Raw genomic sequence first — 18,517 nt, 5'->3', positions numbered from 1 at the left:
CTCCTTTCCCTATTTGGAACCAGTGTGTTGTTACATATCCAGTTCTAACTGTTGCTTGCTGACCTGCATACAGGTTTCTCAAGAGACAGGTCAGGCGGTCTGATATTCCCATTTCTTTCAGAGTTTTCACAGTTTATTGTGATCCACACAGTCAAAGGCTTTGGCATAGTCAATAAAGCAGAAATAAATGTTTTTCTTCAGTTTAAAAAGGTAACAGAAATTACAATTTCAAATACCTTCCATCATTTCTTCCTTTGACCTTTTAATTTTTGTTAGGCATATTATCCATTTACATTGCCAATTACTATAATTTTATCTTCTCTTCTTTGTTAACAAAACCTATAAATTACTTGACTTTAAATATGTATTTTCTTTAAGGATTCCTGTAGGTTCTTTCATACCCAAGTCACAATTCCAAGAGCTGACTTTTAAAATTTGATCCATTGACTAATTGTAGAAAATATTTCAAAACATGCTTGTGTGTACTGTTACTTCTCAGTACAATTTTTTTATGTTTACAATATCTTTTGTCAAAATTTTCATAATATTAATACAACAGTAGCTTGATTAGGTACAAGATTCTTGAGTCATACATCTTGGCTCTCTCTACCTTCCTATTCCACTGTAGTTTTATTTTGGCGATGGGTGTTTTTCTGTGAAGTTCTGAAGCCAGTCTCAAGTTCTGGTGACTTTTATTGCCTAGATATTTAAGAGGATACATGCTTTATATTTAAGCTTCACAAATTATGAAGAATATGTCTAAGTTTTAATCAGCCTTCACATTTTCAAATAGACTTTATATTTAGAACAGTTTTAGATTATAGAAAAACTGAAGAGATTATACAATGAGTTACCATATATCCCACACACAATTTTCCCTGTTATTAACAACTTGCCCCATTGTGGTCCATTACTTGTATTTACTTAATTAATATTATATATATTATTACTAACTAAACTCCATTCTTCATTCAGACTTCTTTAGCATTTACCTAATGCCTTTTTTCTGCTTCAGGACCTTATTCAAGAGGCCATAAGTTTAGTTATATGTCTCATTTGGCTTCTCTTGGCTATGTCAAATTTCCAAATTTCCTCGTGTTTAAAGACCTTGATAGTTTTGATAGTCAGGTATTTTGTAGAATGTCTCTTAATTAGAATTAATGTGATGTCTTTGTCATGTTTAAACTGTGGTAATGTCTTATTGCAAGGAAGACTACAGAGATACAGTGTCATTTTCATTGCATCATATCAAGGGTACATACTATTAACATAATTTGTCACTGTTAATGTGACCTTGATAACTTGGCAGAGGTATTTTTCCTGATTCCTCCCCTGTACAGGTACTTTTATTTTTAATCTTTCCATATTGTACTTTCTGGAAGGAACTCACTATACACACCCTATACTTAGAGAGTGGAAAGTGCTGACTACTTTGTTTTGTTGCTCAAATATTTTCCAACTTTGGCCCTTGGGAGCAATTTAAATTGGCTCTCATCAAAGTAGGTACTTCCTTTTGGAGAATCTGTGTACTTTAAGAAACTATACAATGTTCTAGATTCATTCTCTGTATTTCTTCTAATAGTCCTAGAAATAGCTGTTTCTCCAAAAAGTCTTCATTCCTTTTATTGAAGAATGGTATGATAAATCAACACCTAGGCACTAGGTGTGTTTGATCTTACTTAGGTACCATTTATGCTAGGAACTCTCAAGTGACAGAGCAAGAAAATATGTGTATTAACCTGTGCATCTACATATATCTATAAATGTTTATCTATGTAGCCTTCTGTGTGTATATTAAGCTGAATATGAGTTCACACTGATATCTCCAACTCTAATCCATTAGCACATGGATCATTCCAGCTTCCTGCTCATACCATATGAAAATTCCCACTCTAACAGAGAAAATAAATGGCTCACAGCACATGTAATTCATGTGTTAAATTATTCAGGGATACTATATTATAAAGCAGTACCTGTATCCCCCTGAGAAAAAAATTCACCCACTACAGTGGAGTGAATTTCATTTGCTTTTTCTTTCATACTCTACTCATTTTCAAACTACAATAAAATTGCAATCATTTCACATGCTAGTAAGATTATGCCCCAAATCCTTCAAGCCAGGCCTCAGCAGTATGTGAACTGAGAAATTTTGGATTATAAAAAGCAAGAGAATTCCAGAAAAACATCTATGTCTGCTTTGTTGACTACGCTAAAGCCTTTGACTCTGTGGATCACAACAAGCTGTGGAAAATTCTTCAAGAGTTGGGAATACCAGACCACCTTACCTGCCTCCTGAGAAACCTGTATGAAGGTTAAGAAGTAACAGTTAGAACCAGACATGGAACAATGAACTGGTTCAAAATTGGGAAAGGAGTACCTCAAGGCTGAATATTGTCACCCTGCTCATTTAACTTGTATGAAGAGTACATAATGTGGAATGCTGGGCTAGATGAAGCACAAGTTGGAATCAAGATTATTGGAAGAAATATCAATAACCTCAGATATGCAAATTATACCACTCTAATGACAGAAAGCAAAGAAAAACTAAAGAGCCTATTGATTAAGTGTAAAGAGGGGAATGAAAAAGCTGACTTAAAACTCAACATTCAAAAAGCTAAGATCGTGATATCCAGTCCCATCACTTCATCACAAATTCAGTTCAGTTCAGTTCAGTCGCTTAGTCATGTCTGACTCTTTGCAACACCATGAATTGCAGCACGCCAGGCCTCCCTGTCCATCACCAACTCCCAGAGTCTACACAAACTCATGTCCATTGAGTCGGTGATGCCATGCAACCATCTCATCCTCTGTCATCCCCTTCTCCTCCCACCTTCAATCTTTCCCAGCATCAGGGTCTTTTCAAATGAGTCAGTTCTTCACATCAGGTGGCCAAAGTATTGGAATTTTAGCTTCAACATCAGTCCTTCCAATGAACACCCAGGACTGATCTCCTTTAGGGTGGACTGGTAGGATCTCCTTGTAGTCTAATCACCACAAATAGATGGAGAAAAAATAGAAATAGTGGTAGATTTTATTTTCTTGGGTTACAAAATCACTGGACAGTAACTGCAGTCATGAAATTAAGACACTTGCTCCTTGGAAGAAAAACTATGGTAATCCTAGACAGGATATTGAAAAGCAGAGACATCACATTGCTGACAAAGTTCCATATAGTCAAAGCTATGGTTTTTCCAGTAGGCATGTATGGATGTGAGAGCTGGACCATAAGGAAAACTGAGTGCTGAAGAACTGATGCTTTTGAACTGTGGTGTTGGAGAAGACTCTTGAGAGTCCCTTGGATTGCAAGGAGATCAAACCAGTCATTCCTAGAGGAAATCAACCCTAAATATTCATTGGAAGGACTGATGCTGAAGCTGAAGCTCCAATACTGTGGCCACCTAATGTGAAGAGCTGATCCATTGGAAAAGACCTTGATGCTGGGAAAGATTGAGGGCAGGAGGAGAAGGGAGCAAGAGAGGATGAGATAGTTGGATGGCATCACCGACTCAATGGACATGAGTTTGAGCAAACTTTGGGAAATAGTGAAAGACAGCAAAGCCTGGCATGCTACAGTCCATGAGGTCAGAAAGGGTTGGACACGACTGAGAGACTGAACAACAACAGAGCCCCTAACCCATTAATCATAATTATTTTAAATTGTTTAAGAGTCTGGGACTTATGCTTTCTTTGTAAACTGGTGGGGTTTTATTCCCTTGCCTTTCACGTGCCTTATATCTTGGGTGAAAGCCAGTTGTGATGCATTGAGTAATAAGAACTGAGGTAAACGATCTTCTGTGTGAGGTTATATGTTAATCTGGCTAGGAGTCTGGCTATGTTTAATGATTTCTCAGATTGTAAGTACTAGAGGTCTTAAATTCCTCCAGAGTCCTTGTTTTTCTCTCTCTAGTCTTTGGGTCTCTGTATAAATCCCTCTTTAAATAGGATCTGTTGCTTTCAGTTCTCTTCATTGTAACCCACTATTGCTATCCTAGAGCTCTGTAAATGTTGATAATGTGTGAGGGAGGGGAATCATTCTACAATCTTATTATCAAATAACAGTGTTTCACCTTTTGAAGCATTTCTTAGCCATTTTTTCCCCTACACTTGTGCAAGACATGAAGTCTCCAGGGGGCTAGAACTAGTTAATTGTCCTTCCCATGGGTTAGATAAGCCTCTGGGAAAGACTTTTTTCCTTGGAGAGTTGGCCTTTTTTTATGGAGAATACTCATGATATATTTCAAAATGGTTACTTTTCCCCTGTCCCTGACTGAAATGTGAGGGGATTTTTCTTGGATACTTCCATTGTGACAACCCAGTGGAATACCTGGAAATAAAACCCACAAAATGTAGGAATACTCTTAGGACTGTACACTGAAAAGTTTCTCACTTTCAAGTTAGTCCTCACTTAGCCTTCAGTTATTTCCCAAAATTACCACTTTAGTTTTCCCACCACATTGTGATTCCAGTAGCCTCATTTCTAGGTAGACTGATTTCTATATTTGCCTGCTTATCAGAGTTTTGAATGGCAGTTTTTCCTGTGATTTCAGTTATCTGAGGGTCCAAGAAAAGTAGTCTATTTTAGGTTTGTTCAACTTTTTCTATTTTTGCTGTAAGAATTAAAGATTTATGAGCTGAAAATGAATATCACTTTTTTTTTTTTTACTGCAAAGAAATACCACTTGATCTGGAAAGTGAAGTCTTAACTTTTCTTCTACCACTTTTATGAATGCTTTTATATCTAGTTTTGTCAGGTATATAACTTATGTGTACTTCGGACATCTCAAATTACTTTGATCTCATCTTTTTCTCAAATATGCCTGATTCTCTCAGGTCTTTTAACTGTAGCACTGAATCTTCTTGTAGCAGAATATACTGCAATTTTTTAAATTAGTTTATTTATCTTAATTGGAGGCTAATAACTTTACAATATTGTTGTGGCTTTTGCCATACATTGATATGAATCAGCCATGGGTGTATATGTGTCCCTCATACAGAACCCCTCTCCCACCTCCCTCCCAATCCCATCCCTCAGGGTTGTCCCAGTGCACTGGCTTTGAATGCCCTGTTTCATGTATCGAACTTAGACTGGTGATCTATTTCACATATGGTAATATACATGTTTCAATGCTATTCCCTCAAATCATCCCACCCTCACCTTCTCCCACAGAGTCCAAAAGTCTATTCTTTATATCTATGTCTCTTTTGTGTCTCGCATATAGGGTCATTGTTACCATCTTTGCAAATTCCATATATATGCGCTAATATACTGTATTGGTGTTTTTCTTTCTTACTTACTTCACTCTGTATAATAGGCTCCAGTTTCATCCACTTCATTAGAACTGATTCAAATATGTTCTTTTTAATAGCTGAGTAATATTCCATTGTGTATATGTACCGCAGTTTTCTTATCCATTCGTCTGCCGATGGGCATCTAGGTTGCTTTCATGTCCTAGCAATTGTAAACAGTGCTCCAATGAACATTGGGGTACACGTCTTTTTCAATTCTGATTTCCTTGGTGTGTATGCCCAGCAATGTCAGGCAAATGCTAACAAGTATGAAAGGGGAAAATGACAGTAACACAATAATAGTGGAAGACTTTAATACTCCACTATCTCCAATGGATAGATCAACCAAACAGAAAATTAGCAAGGAAACACAAACTTTAAATGATACAATGGACCAGTTTGACCTAATTGATATCTATGGGACATTTTACCTCAAAACAATGAATTTCAACTTTTTCTAAAGTGCATACGGAACATTCTCCAGGATAGACCACATCCTGAGCCATAAATCTAGCCTTGGTAAATTCAAAAAAAATTGAAATAATTTCAAGCATCTTTTCTGATCACAATGTGGTAAGATTAGATGTCAACTACAGGAAAAAAAATCTATTAAAAATACAATCACATGGAGGTTAAACAACATGCTTCCAAATAACCAACAAATCACAGAAGAAATAACAAAAGAAATCAAAATATTCATAGAAACAAATGAAAATGAAAACACAACAACCCAAAACCTATGGGATTCAGTAAAATCAGTACTAAAGGGAAGGTTCATAGCAGTACAAGCTTATCTCAAGAAACAAGAGAAAATCAAATAAGTAACCTAACTTTACACCTTAAGCAACTAAAAAAAGAAGAAATGAAGAGCTCTGGGGTTAGTAGAAGGAAAGAAATCATAAAAATTAGGGCAGAAATAAATGAAAAAAAAAAAAAAAAACAAAGGAGACCATAGCAAAAATCAACAAAACTATACTATAATTCTTGATGTATCAAATATAAATTTTATTTTTGATAGTTAATTGTTTTCTTCATGTTATCCATGAGAAATGGATGATCACAAACTTTTTTTATATTTCTGTATTTTACATCACTACTCTGATACACACACACACACACACACACATATATATATATATAACCTATTAGTGTCCATGTTCTGTTTAATGACAAAGTATTTTTATATAAACATTCTATGATCAGTTTTCTCATGAAATTATTTTTTTGAAGTATATTCTTTACATACTCTTGTTTACTATGTTCCTTTCCTTAATTCCTCCCATTCCCTTTTTATTTTGGAGTACTAATCCATTGTAAAGATTTGTCACAGTTTATCATATCTGTTGATCATTTATTTTGTTTCCAGTTTTGGACTATTATGAATAAGTCTCCTATGAACTCTGTAGATGAGTCAGTGTGGACATATACTTTCATTTCTCATAGGCAAATACCTAGGAGTAGAATTCTACATCATATAGTAAGTATATGTTTAAGTCTAAGGAAACTGCCAAATGACTCTCAAAAATTGTTTTACCTGTTTACACTGCTATCAGTAATGAATGAGAGTTCCAGATCTTTGCCAACACTTATTATTTGCAGTCTTTTAAATGTTTGTCATTTGAGTGAAAGTGCTTGGTATCATATTGTGGTATGGATTTGAATTTCCCTCTTTATAAATGATGGTGATAATTTTTAATGAGCTTATTCATCATTCATATGACTCCTTTGTGAAGTGTTTATTCAAACTGTTTACCAATTTTCACTTGGACTGCTTGTCACCTTACTGACTTACAAAGGTTCTTTTTGATCTGAGTCTTCTGCCAAATATATGAATTCCTGGAGTAACTCTTTTTCTGAAGTGCATTTTTCACATGCTATCGTTTGCTTAAGTGTTCCTTTTCTTACATCATTTACTTCCGGTCATGATCAAGACAAAAATGGAGAAGGGCAAAAGCAGTGAACAAAGCTAGCCAGAACTTCAATTTGAGTATGTTGTCATGGATTGTTGTTTGTCTTATAGTTATTTGTGTATCCATCCCCTCACTAAATTGAGTTTTCTGAGAGTAATTGTGACAAATTTTTAAAAAATTTTCTCAAGCAGACCTCATCCTGGCATCCATTTCATGCCAGTTGGTTTTAAAAAGCAGTTCACTCAACAGCAGCCATTAAGCAATTAGAACTTTGACTTCAAATCCTACCTACAGTTTAAGATGATTCCTGCCATAAAAGAAGTTCTACCATATGAATTTATTGTAACTATCTATCATACCTGCAAAAGTGTTGGGTAACAGAAATTGGCTTTAAAAAAAGCCATATTTTCAAGGAGATACTTGGACACCTCTTAGGCAAAACCTCTTAACATAAATTTGTGTAATATAAAAAATCTTTCTAGCTTTCTGCATATCACTAAACAAGTTATCTAAACTTGATATCATATTCAAAGAATCTAATAGACATTTCAATAAATAATGATAATGGTGATGATGGTGATAATAAATACTACCAATTGAACTGCTCATACTATCTGATTAGTGATTGTAGAATTCAATTGGATATGTTAGACTTAATGGTAATTCAGAATATAGTTATAGCATTTATACTAAATTTAACAACTCACATGTAGTCAATTTGCTTCTCTGAAATGTCAAAGAGAATTTTTTTCAATTAGCTATTAAATTTATATATACATAAGAAAGGAATTTGCTTTTGAACCCACAACTTTGTAAGAAAGTATTCTGTAAATTACTCTTCATCCCAATATTAATAATAATCCACTGCAGATTATGGCCCAGTATCACCCCAAACTGCAAAGCTAGAGAACATAATGCAATGGGAAGAGGGCCGAGGTTTCTGTTTGTGACAAAATAAATGCTTTAGTACTACAATAGTGATTGTAACATTTCTTAAAGGCCAGTAAATGTGAACTTGCTATAATTTCCACACTGTGTCAACTAGCAAAATAACATGATTTCCAGGAGAAATAAGCTGGTAAAATTGAATAGGCTTCTTGCAGGCCATTACTCCTTTATTGTATTACAAGAACTGATACCATGTTGCCTTCCAAATACTCTCATCTAAAGGGTTACAAAAAAAGCCAACAATCTCTTCCACACGTAATTCAAGACATACCAAGAGGGAAAATATTTAATTATCTCAGCAAGACTTTGCATATCCTCTGTGATACTTCACTCATACCCTCCTCCTTGCCTCAATCACTTAACATGGTTTTGAAAACAAGCTAAATAATGAATGTGATCTTTAGTGTAAAGTAAGCTGGAAAAAAGGCAGACCAGAGTTGATCAATTGTTCTCCAAATCACATAATTACAAATAGTTATATGGAACTGTGTGGACCAAAGATCAAGCAGAATGATCAAGCAAAGATCAAAGATCAAACATTTTTAGCCATTTCATTCAATGTATTGACATTGTAAAAACACATCCTCAGTGGAAGGGTTTTGTTTTTGAACACCAGAGTCTAGTATATGGTATATAATCAACAAATTATAGCTATTGTTATTAATAAAGTGAGGTTTAAGAGATTTATGGTAGCTATCTGTATAAATCCCAAATCCTCATTTATCCTCTCTCCAGTCCAGATCTTAGAAAGACTTCATTTAATCACTCAAAAGAAACTTCCTTAATGCCTCATATGTGCTACAAAATGAACTGGTCACTGGGGATGAAATAATGATATAATTTGTCCACTCAAGGAAATCAGCATATTTTAATCTCCCTTTCACTTTTCTAAGAACAATATTAGGGTCAAACATATTATGCTATTGGGATAGTAGGTGCAGTCGTGAGAAAGAAGCAGAGGTTTTCTAGATGAGGCAATAGGGATATAATGAGGAATTTTATGTAGAAGAACTGTGGTGTTGGAAAGACTCTTGAGAGTCCCTTGGACTGCAAGGAGATCAAACCAGTCAATCTTAAAGGAAATCAACCCTGAATATCCATTGGAAGGACTGATGCTGAAGCTGAAACTCTAATATTTGGCCACCTGATGTGAAGAACTGACTCATTGGAAAAGACTTGGATGCTGGGAAAGATTGAAGGCAGGAGGATAAGGGGAAGACAGAGGATGAGATGGTTGGATGGCATTACCGACTCAGTGGGCATGAGTTTTAGCAAGCTCTGGGAGTTGGTGATGGACAGGGAAGCCCGGTGTGCTGCAGTCCATGGAGTCTCAAAGAGTCAGACACATCTAAGTGACTGAACTGAACTGATGTAGAAGAAAATGATCATATCTGTGTTTTAGGAAGATCATTCCACTAGCACTATGGGGTATTAATTGGTGAGGGTTATATCTATAGGCAGGAAAGGGTATTGCAAAGTTTCAGAAAACAGTTGGTATTGACACAGTCTAAGGAAATAGTGCTGGGAATGTATATATAGGGAGAAAAATAAATAAAGAATATTCAGGAGGCAGAATTCAAGGATTTCGATTAAGTGGATGCACAGAATTTGGGAGCAGCTTCTTAGTTTCTGAAAGGTGGACTTCAGAAACTTTTCTCTGAGCTAGTCTGATAACACATCTAATCCAAGATTATTTCGTTGAAGAGGGCAGACTTGGGGGTAATGATAAATGTCAATGTTAACATTCATCTTCCTTTATTGACCAATTAAAGAGCATTCATAAATAGGTTCAGGTTAATTGAGATAGTTTCCCTTTTTGATGTTGGACACTATAATTCTTCCATTTTCATGTATTATATTGGTCTCTGCTTATTTGGACATATTTATTTGGATATTTATTTGTCTGGAATTTACTTTAGCTTTTATGAGGACTGATTTTCCCAATATTTTAAGATTTGATGATCAAGGATCCCTCCTTCTCACCTCCATAAATATTTAGGAAATTTGAGATCAATAGGATATGTTAATGATTTGTTAGAAAAGGGCTCTTTCACCATCCTGCCTATTAGCACTCAATTTCCTGTTTTATTGTTGGAATAATTACACCTCTAATGGAAGCATAATGGAGGGAAGCATGAAGAAGTATACATGGCAAAAGAGATAAAATATATCTAATAATCTTAGCTCCTTCCCTAGTAAAGATACATTACTACTACTGATGCAACTTCAGGTAAATTTTTCAAAAAACAGAATATTTCCTAGTACTAAGTGTACACCAGCATTTTGGATTAACATATGACAAAAAACATATGCATTGCTCATTGCTCAGTGAACACTTATGGGGCCTCTTTGTATCACTAAAGGACAAGTCATGATTATAAGCTTAAATTAGTAGCGCTCATTAATTAGTGCATTTCTAAAAGAAACAGTGAAAATGTTCAGTGTAGGACAAATTGTGAACAGCAGCCTTGGGGGAGATTCAGTTTGTAGGTTTGTAGAAGGAGAGTTAGCACAAAGCAGAGGAATCAACTTTAATCTGGGAGAGAAATGGAACTCCTAGGTTTGATAGGAAGGCTGCCATGGTTTCTATTGGAATACCACAAAAAAATCTCTGTCCCTTCAAAGGTCCGTTCCAGCCTGGATATTCTTTGTATCTGAAGTTCTAGAATGTGGCTCTAGAAATAAATTCTAGAAATAAAGTTGATACATTTCAACATTTTGCCAGGCCTCATAACTACCCTATGACATGGGAAATATCTCTATCCCAGTTTCATAGATGAGAAGATCAAAATGAAAAGAGAGGTGAAATCCAGGGTCTTACATTTAGTAACTGTTATAATAAGGTTGTTTGATTTCCAAGTCTGTGTTTTTAAACACTACACTACACTGCATAAAATGCCAGGTAGCAATTTTATATTTACATCAGCATTTAAGAGTGATTCTCTCATTTTTTAGCACAATATGAGGAAAAGGAGAAAGAGGTGAAACTGAGGCATTTGTTAATCCATTCAATAAGCAACTTTGAGATCCTACTCTGTACAAGTTGTGAGGTGGGGTGGGGTTTGAGAGTACAAATTTTTACAGAGCATGCCATTTATCAGGTAAGATAACTTAGGAATTATCAGTTTCTACCTCTTACTCTAATCTTATTCTCCCTTTCTGCAGTATAAGTATTATAATAGTGAACATTTTAGTTTGTATGACATATGTGATTTAAAGGTGGAATCATTAGGAAAGGGCTCAAAATCTTAGAGGGCCTTGAATTCTAAACTAAGGAATGTACATTGTATCCTGAGGCCAATGCAGAATGATTGAAGAGATTTGAGAAAAAGTGAAATATTGAGTTTGGTATTTAGTTTAGCTTGCTTTTGTTTGAATTTATATATCAGTTTGACTGAGTGTATAGGGCTGGAAGTGGATAGAAAAAGCTGGAAATTTATGAGGCTATTGCACGGATAAAGTGATGTGAATCTGGAGCAGATGGTAGCAAAAATGGAAGGTAAGGTTAGATGTGGAAGAATGGTAAAGATATTAAAGCTCTTTTAAGATACTACCTATTCTAATATAGCCTGTGTGCTGAAAAAACATGATGGATTCTGAAGTTTGGCACACCCAGTTTTGTTCTCCTACCTGTCAGTTATATAACTTTGTCCTAGTTATCCAAAATCTCATACATCTAACACAGAGATAATTATGTATATTTTATCTTTAATTTTTTATAAAACACCTGCAAACTGGGTATAGAGGATATTTTCAAAAAACATCAATTTCCCTCTCCCTTCCCTAACCTTTATCTTTTCATTCCAGAGATAATGACACAAGAAATAGAGTATTACTATTATTATCAATGTTTTTAACAGTAAGTGTCATAGAAATTTAGAGGTAAGAGAACTCTAAGGGACAGAGTAAACATTTAATGAAGCATCTAATCCAAGAAACAGTTTTAAATATTCAATATGTATACATAGTTTTCCTGGTGCTGTTTATACAGTTGAAACTTGGGAAAATATTACTAAATAAAAGTTATGGTGCTGGACCCTGTAGGACATGGAAAATGACAATTGCTAGAGAAGGAAGAGTATTCTTTGCTGGGGTATAAAAAGTATTAAACTAGGGGAGATATGGATATGGAAATGGGAGACTAGAAAGAAAAATGCCAAATACTTCAGCATTTTGGTAGATAAAATGAAATCAGCTCCTAGAAAAATAGCATGCATGAGTGCTCAGCCTCTCAGTCGTATCAGACTCTGCGACCCCATGGACCATAGCCCACCAGGCTCCTCTATCTATGGGATTTTCCAGGCAAAAATACTGGAGTGGGTTGCCATTTCCTTCTCCAGGGGCTCTTCCCCACCCAGGGATCAAATCCATTTCTCCTGCATTGCAGGCGAATTTTTTACCACTGAGCCACCAGGCAAGCCCCAGAAAAATAGCAAATATAAGGCAAAAGAAAAAAAAAAGTAGAATCAACATTGACAAGAAGTTTTCCAACTGAGATGAGTGGATTATAATTTATTTTCCCTGTGCAACCAAGAAAACGAGGTAAAGCCACCGGTTAGAGTAAAAATTAATTGATTTATCACTGTATATATAAAAAATGAGATATTTGAAACTCCGATTCAACTTGATAAACTAGTAATACATTTTTGCTTGACATTTTACTAAGTTCTCATCGAGATGGTCATAAAATATATAAAGATACAAAAACTGACAACCAATATCTTTTACAAGGTAAAGGTGGACCATATGGAGTAAAATATAAACTGTCTGAATCAACTTTGCCAGAGTTCTGGAAAATAAAGTTTTATTGCCATCTTGTATATGTCCAATCAAGAAAAAGCCATCTTTAAAATGGCAAGAAATTTTGTGACATTTTCACTAGCCTTTGCCCCACCCCCTCCCTGGCATGACAGTGATTTTGGTCTTCAAGCTCTACCTGCCTGGTTCTCCATTCCCTCCCTAGAACTGAGCTGGAAAAGCAGACCTAACCTACAAATTGTTCTGTATATCTATTCAAACCTATCTGAGGGATACCCAAAAGGCTGATGCGTGGTGCTAGACTCTGTTTTGCCTACATCAGAACTCAGACAGGAAAAGCCATGAGCACTGCCCACAAAAGCTATAAGGTAAACTATAGTCCCCCAGATGCTGGGAACAAGGGATTATTGTAAATACATAATACAGATCATTCAAGGCAAGGAAGAGAAGCCACATATATGCTCAGATACTATGCATCCTCAGAAAAGATCTGACAAGGACTTAAGCTTTCACCTAGGGCAGATCCATAAGCCCAGAGCAAGCTTAGTTAAAAGAGTGCACCAGAAGAAAGACATCCCTGGTGTAGAGTGGCTAAGACTACACTCCCAATGCAGAGGGCCCAGGTTCGATCCCTAGTCAGGGAGCTAGATCCTGCATGCTGCAACCAACACCTGACAAAGATCAAAGATCCTGGGTGCTACAACTAAGATCTAGTACAGCTAAATAAATAAATATTTAAAAACAAACAAGATTATCATTATCATCTTTCTAAATTACATATATATATATGCGTTAGTATACTGTATTGGTGTTTATCTTTCTGGCTTACTTCACTCTGTATAATAGGCTCCAGTTTTATCCATCTCATTAGAATTTAGAAAGATGGTAACGATAACCCTATATGCAAAACAGAAAAAGAGACACAGATGTATAGAACAGACTTTTGGACTCTATGGGAGAAGGTGAGGGTGGGATGATCTGAGAGAACAGCATGGAAACATGTACATTATCAAGTGTGAAACAGATTGCCAGTCCAGGTTGGATGCATGAGACAAGTGCTCAGGGCTGGTGCACTGGGATGACCCAGAGGGATGAGATGAGGAGGGGGGTTCAGGATGGGGAACACATGTAAATCCATGGCTGATTCATGTCAATGTATGGCAAAAACCACTACAATATTGTAAAGTAATTAGCCTCCAACTAATAAAAATAAATGAAAAAAAAAAAAAGAATTACAGAGAGAAAGAAAATAAAAAAAAAATAAAAACAAACAAGAAAAATTGAGTGCACCAGCACAGAACCAATCTACAAAGATTGGAAGAGGTTGTTTTTCTTCTTTTTGTTTGTCTCCTTTCTTTTTTGTTTTTAAATTTTGATGTATTGTTTGTTTAATCTCCTGCTGCTCAAGGAGATTGAACAAACTGAAGAAAGTTTATACAACTTCTGAATTGTATCTATATTAACCAGTCTGCTATGGTTTTCTAAGACCTAATGCACTGCTTTCACAACATTTTAAGTGCCAATTGATTCCATAAGTGAATTCTGTCAAACTTTCAAGAGGCAGAAAATCCTAATGCAATTACACTTTAAGAGAACAGAGAAAAATAGGAAAAGCAGTCAAATTATATTTTCTTTTTTTTTTTTTTTCCCAATCCCGATCCCCCCTCCCACCTCCCTCTCCACCCGATTCCTCTGGGTCTTCCCAGTGCACCAGGCCGGAGCACTTGTCTCATGCATCCCACCTGGGCTGGTGATCTGTTTCACCATAGATAGTATACATGCTGTTCTTTTGAAATATCCCACCCTCACATTCTCCCACAAAGTTCAAAAGTCATTTTTATCCATATCTATAAAATATAAAATTTAAAGGATAAACTAATTTGCAATATGAATATTGATGCAGAAATCATAAATAAAAGCAAATATAATTCAAAAACTGTAGTAAAATAATAATTGACCAAAACTAAGTGATTTTCTTTGCACTACAGAGATATGCATATGGCTCAATATTAGAAAATAGATTAATATAATTCACCATATTAAGCATAAAGAAAGGAAAAGCATACTTATTTCAATAAATTCTAAAGAATCATTCAGTAAGAGCTAAACTTCATTCATGAGTAGAATGAAAAAATAAAGAGAAGGAAGGAAGGCAGGAAAGGAGGAGACAGGCAAGCAGATAAAAGAGTATCTGTAGTAAATATTAAAATAGTAATTGATTTTTTTATTATATATATGTACTTACATAAAAATATACATATGCAGGCATAAAAATGCATAATTATAAAATATGTCTATCATATCAAGCTTAATGGCAGAGGATTAGAATTGCTTTGTATTAAAGATGAGAATTAGGCAGGAGGACCATTAACATTATTATTACACTCATCACTCCTTAACCAGGAAGGATTAGCTCCAGGACTCCTGCAGATACCAAAAACCCATGAATGCTCAAGTCCTTATATAAATTGCATTGTATTTGCATATAATCTAAGCACATCCTCCTGTGTGCATTAAATCATCTCTAGATTTCTTATAATGCTTAATGCAATGTGAATGGTATATAAATACAATGTAAATCCTATGTAAATAGATGTCAGTATGGGGCAAATTCAAATTTTGCTTCTGGACACTTTCTGGAATTTTTTTAAAAAAATTTTGATCCATGGGTCTTTGAATCCACAGAAGCAGAGGGTCAATTATACTTAAATGTTTCTTGAAACTTTGGCTAATTATTAAGAGAAGAAATAAGTAACATAAATGCAATAAAAGAATAGATTGGATATGACCATCTATAACTGTGTAATTGTGTTCTTGGGCTACACAATTATTATGGACTGAATTGTGTTCCTTCAAAACTAATATATTCAAGCCCTAACTCTGACCTCATGTGTCTCTATTTGGGCACAGGACCTTTAAAGAGGTAATTAAGAGACCTTGGTTCAATCCCTGGGTTGGGAAGATCCCCTGGAGAAGGAAATGGCAAACCACTCCAGTATTCTTGACTGCAAAATCCCATGAATAGAGAAGCCTGGCTGGCAACAGTCCATAGGGTCACAAAGAGTCGGACTCAACTTAGCAACTAAACTAAATCTGAATGATGCCTTTATAAGAAAAGGAAGAGAAACCAGGATAAATGTGAGGCTTAAGATGTATATGAAAGTGTCATTCACTCAGTCATATCCAACTCTTTGGACTGTAGCCCACCAGGCTCCTCTGTCCATGGATTTTTCCAGGCAAGAATTAGTATGTATAAGTTTATGGATTTTATCAAATTTGTAGATTTCTATATTTCATCAAATTTATCAAAATTTTAAAGATTTTTTTTAAAAAATTTATTCCTGCCCCTTGGTCTCTCTCCTCTCCTCCTTAAACTCTCATAATTTGAATATTAGTAAGTTTGATGGTGTCCCACAGGTCTCACAGAGTGGTACATTTGTTACAACTGATGAACCTACATTGAAACCTGATAATCACCTGAAGTCCATAGTTTACTTTAGGGACCACTCTCGGTATTGTACATTCTGTGGGTTTAGACAAATGTGTGATGGTATGTATCCACCATTATTGTATCACACAGGGTATTTCACTGCCCTAAGAACCTTCTGTGCTCCACCTGTTTATCCATCACAACCCTCTATGCCATGGCAACAATAGACCTTTTAACTGTCTCCATAATTTTGTCTTTTCCAGAATGGCATATTGGTGGAATCATACAGTATGTACACTTCTCAGATGCTTCTTTCACATAGTAATAAATAAACAATAAAGGTTCCCCCATGTCTTTTCATGGCTTAATACCTCATTTCTTTTCAGTGCTGAATAATATTCCATTGTTCAGATATATAAGAATTTATTTATTCATTCACCTACTGAAGGGCATTTTGGTTGACCCACGTTTTGACAATCATCCATAGAACTGCTGCAAACATCCATGTGAAAGTCTTCGTGTAGACATATGTTTTCAACTCCTTTGGGTAAATACCAATGAACATGATTACTGTATTTTATGATAAAAGTGTGTTTGAAAAGTGAAAGTGTTTGTTGCCCAGTCATGTCCGACTGTTTACAATCTCATGGACTGTAGCCCACCAGGCTCCTCTGTCCATGGGATTCTCCAGGCAAGAATACTGTTGTGGATTCGCTCCCAAGATAGGTGGGGCCCTTGTGGTTTCTCTCCATACATCGAGAGGTGACCCGTGGTGAACTGGCTACTGACAGAGATCTGAGCAGCTTCTGAGGTCCCACTTGATTATGTACTGACACTGGTCAATGCTGCCCCACTTGGACTCTGCTTTGGGACTGATCACCTTTGCATTCCCTGGCCAAGTCTTTTTCCAGCTCATGGCTGCTCCAGATCCAGTGCTGCACCATTGCTCAGCTCAGGCTAGAGCATGTGGTGAGATGCTTATAGGGGACCTGACAGCTGCTCTCTCCACCTTGCAACATGGCTAGCCAGGGTGTGCGGGCTCCTCATGAGTGGAATCTGAGCTTCTCTAGCTCTTCTCTTTGTCCCAGCAGTTTTCCAACCAGTCACTGGGCTTGTCTTCCCCATGTAGGAGCCCAGGACTGGGATGCTGAGTCTGCGGCTTGATCTGCTTACTTCCCAGGGTGGGTGCCCAACCATATAGTCTGTCTCCCTTTTCTTCTGAGTCCCCTCCCAGGAGCACAGGTCCCAACCTGATTGCTTTTCTTCCCTTCTTACACAATTACCTATCTTGGGAGCGAATCCACACCAGGGCAGAAGCAACAGAGGCTGAGGACAGTGATCAGTTGTGAGAGACAAAGGGGAATTCCCCCTGAGGGAGGGTGGAAAGAGAGCTGCCCAAATAGTGGCCAGGTGTTCTGCTCCACTGCACTCCATAGCCCGAGCTGAAGAAATGTTCCAGCCTAACTCAGTCCACGACCAGGGAAACCACTCAACCATGGGACACAGTGGCAGCGTGGCCTGGAGCAGAGCCTGGTGGGGTAGTGGTGGCCACTGTTGGTGCGGACTCAAGAGGGGCCTCAGAAGTCACCCAGATTACTCATAAGCAACCACTCCACCACAGCGAACCTCCTGATACATGCCGAGAGCCCACATGGGCCCCGCCAGCCCTGCAGAGTGGTATCACAAAACAGCAGAGGCAGCAGAGGCAGGGGAAAGCACTTGTTAGTGAAAGACAATGGAGAATCGCATCTGAATCTGTCTGAGTATAGCCATGGAAACCTATAGAGGTAGCACATTGAACCTCTGTTGGAACATGTCCCTACTTCCTTCAGCACTGCCTTCTTCTGGGGCAAAGGTACTGGTACAAAGAGAAAGAAAATCACACACTTGAAAGGAACAGAGCTAGCTCAAGTCCAACCCTCTGGGCTTCTGCTCTAGGAGTATGGGATCAGACTCGGCCCCTGATCGGGCAGTGATGGTTGCTAGCAGAGAGGAAGTCTGGCCTCATACCAGTACAATGCTGCCTCTGGTACTGGCATCTCAAGCCCAACCCCCTCCCAAGGTGAAAGCTGCCAACACTCCCTGAAGAAACATATGACTTGAGTCTACATCAAATTCAGCTCTCCTATTAAAGGCACTGAGCATGTACTGTCTACATAGGGCTGCTCCCACACAGGAGGCTTTT

Source organism: Cervus elaphus, chromosome X (assembly GCF_910594005.1).
Source record: "Cervus elaphus chromosome X, mCerEla1.1, whole genome shotgun sequence".
Lineage (NCBI taxonomy): Eukaryota > Metazoa > Chordata > Mammalia > Artiodactyla > Cervidae > Cervus > Cervus elaphus.
The sequence above is the reverse complement of the archived record's forward strand: the minus strand, read 5'-3'. Positions refer to the sequence as shown.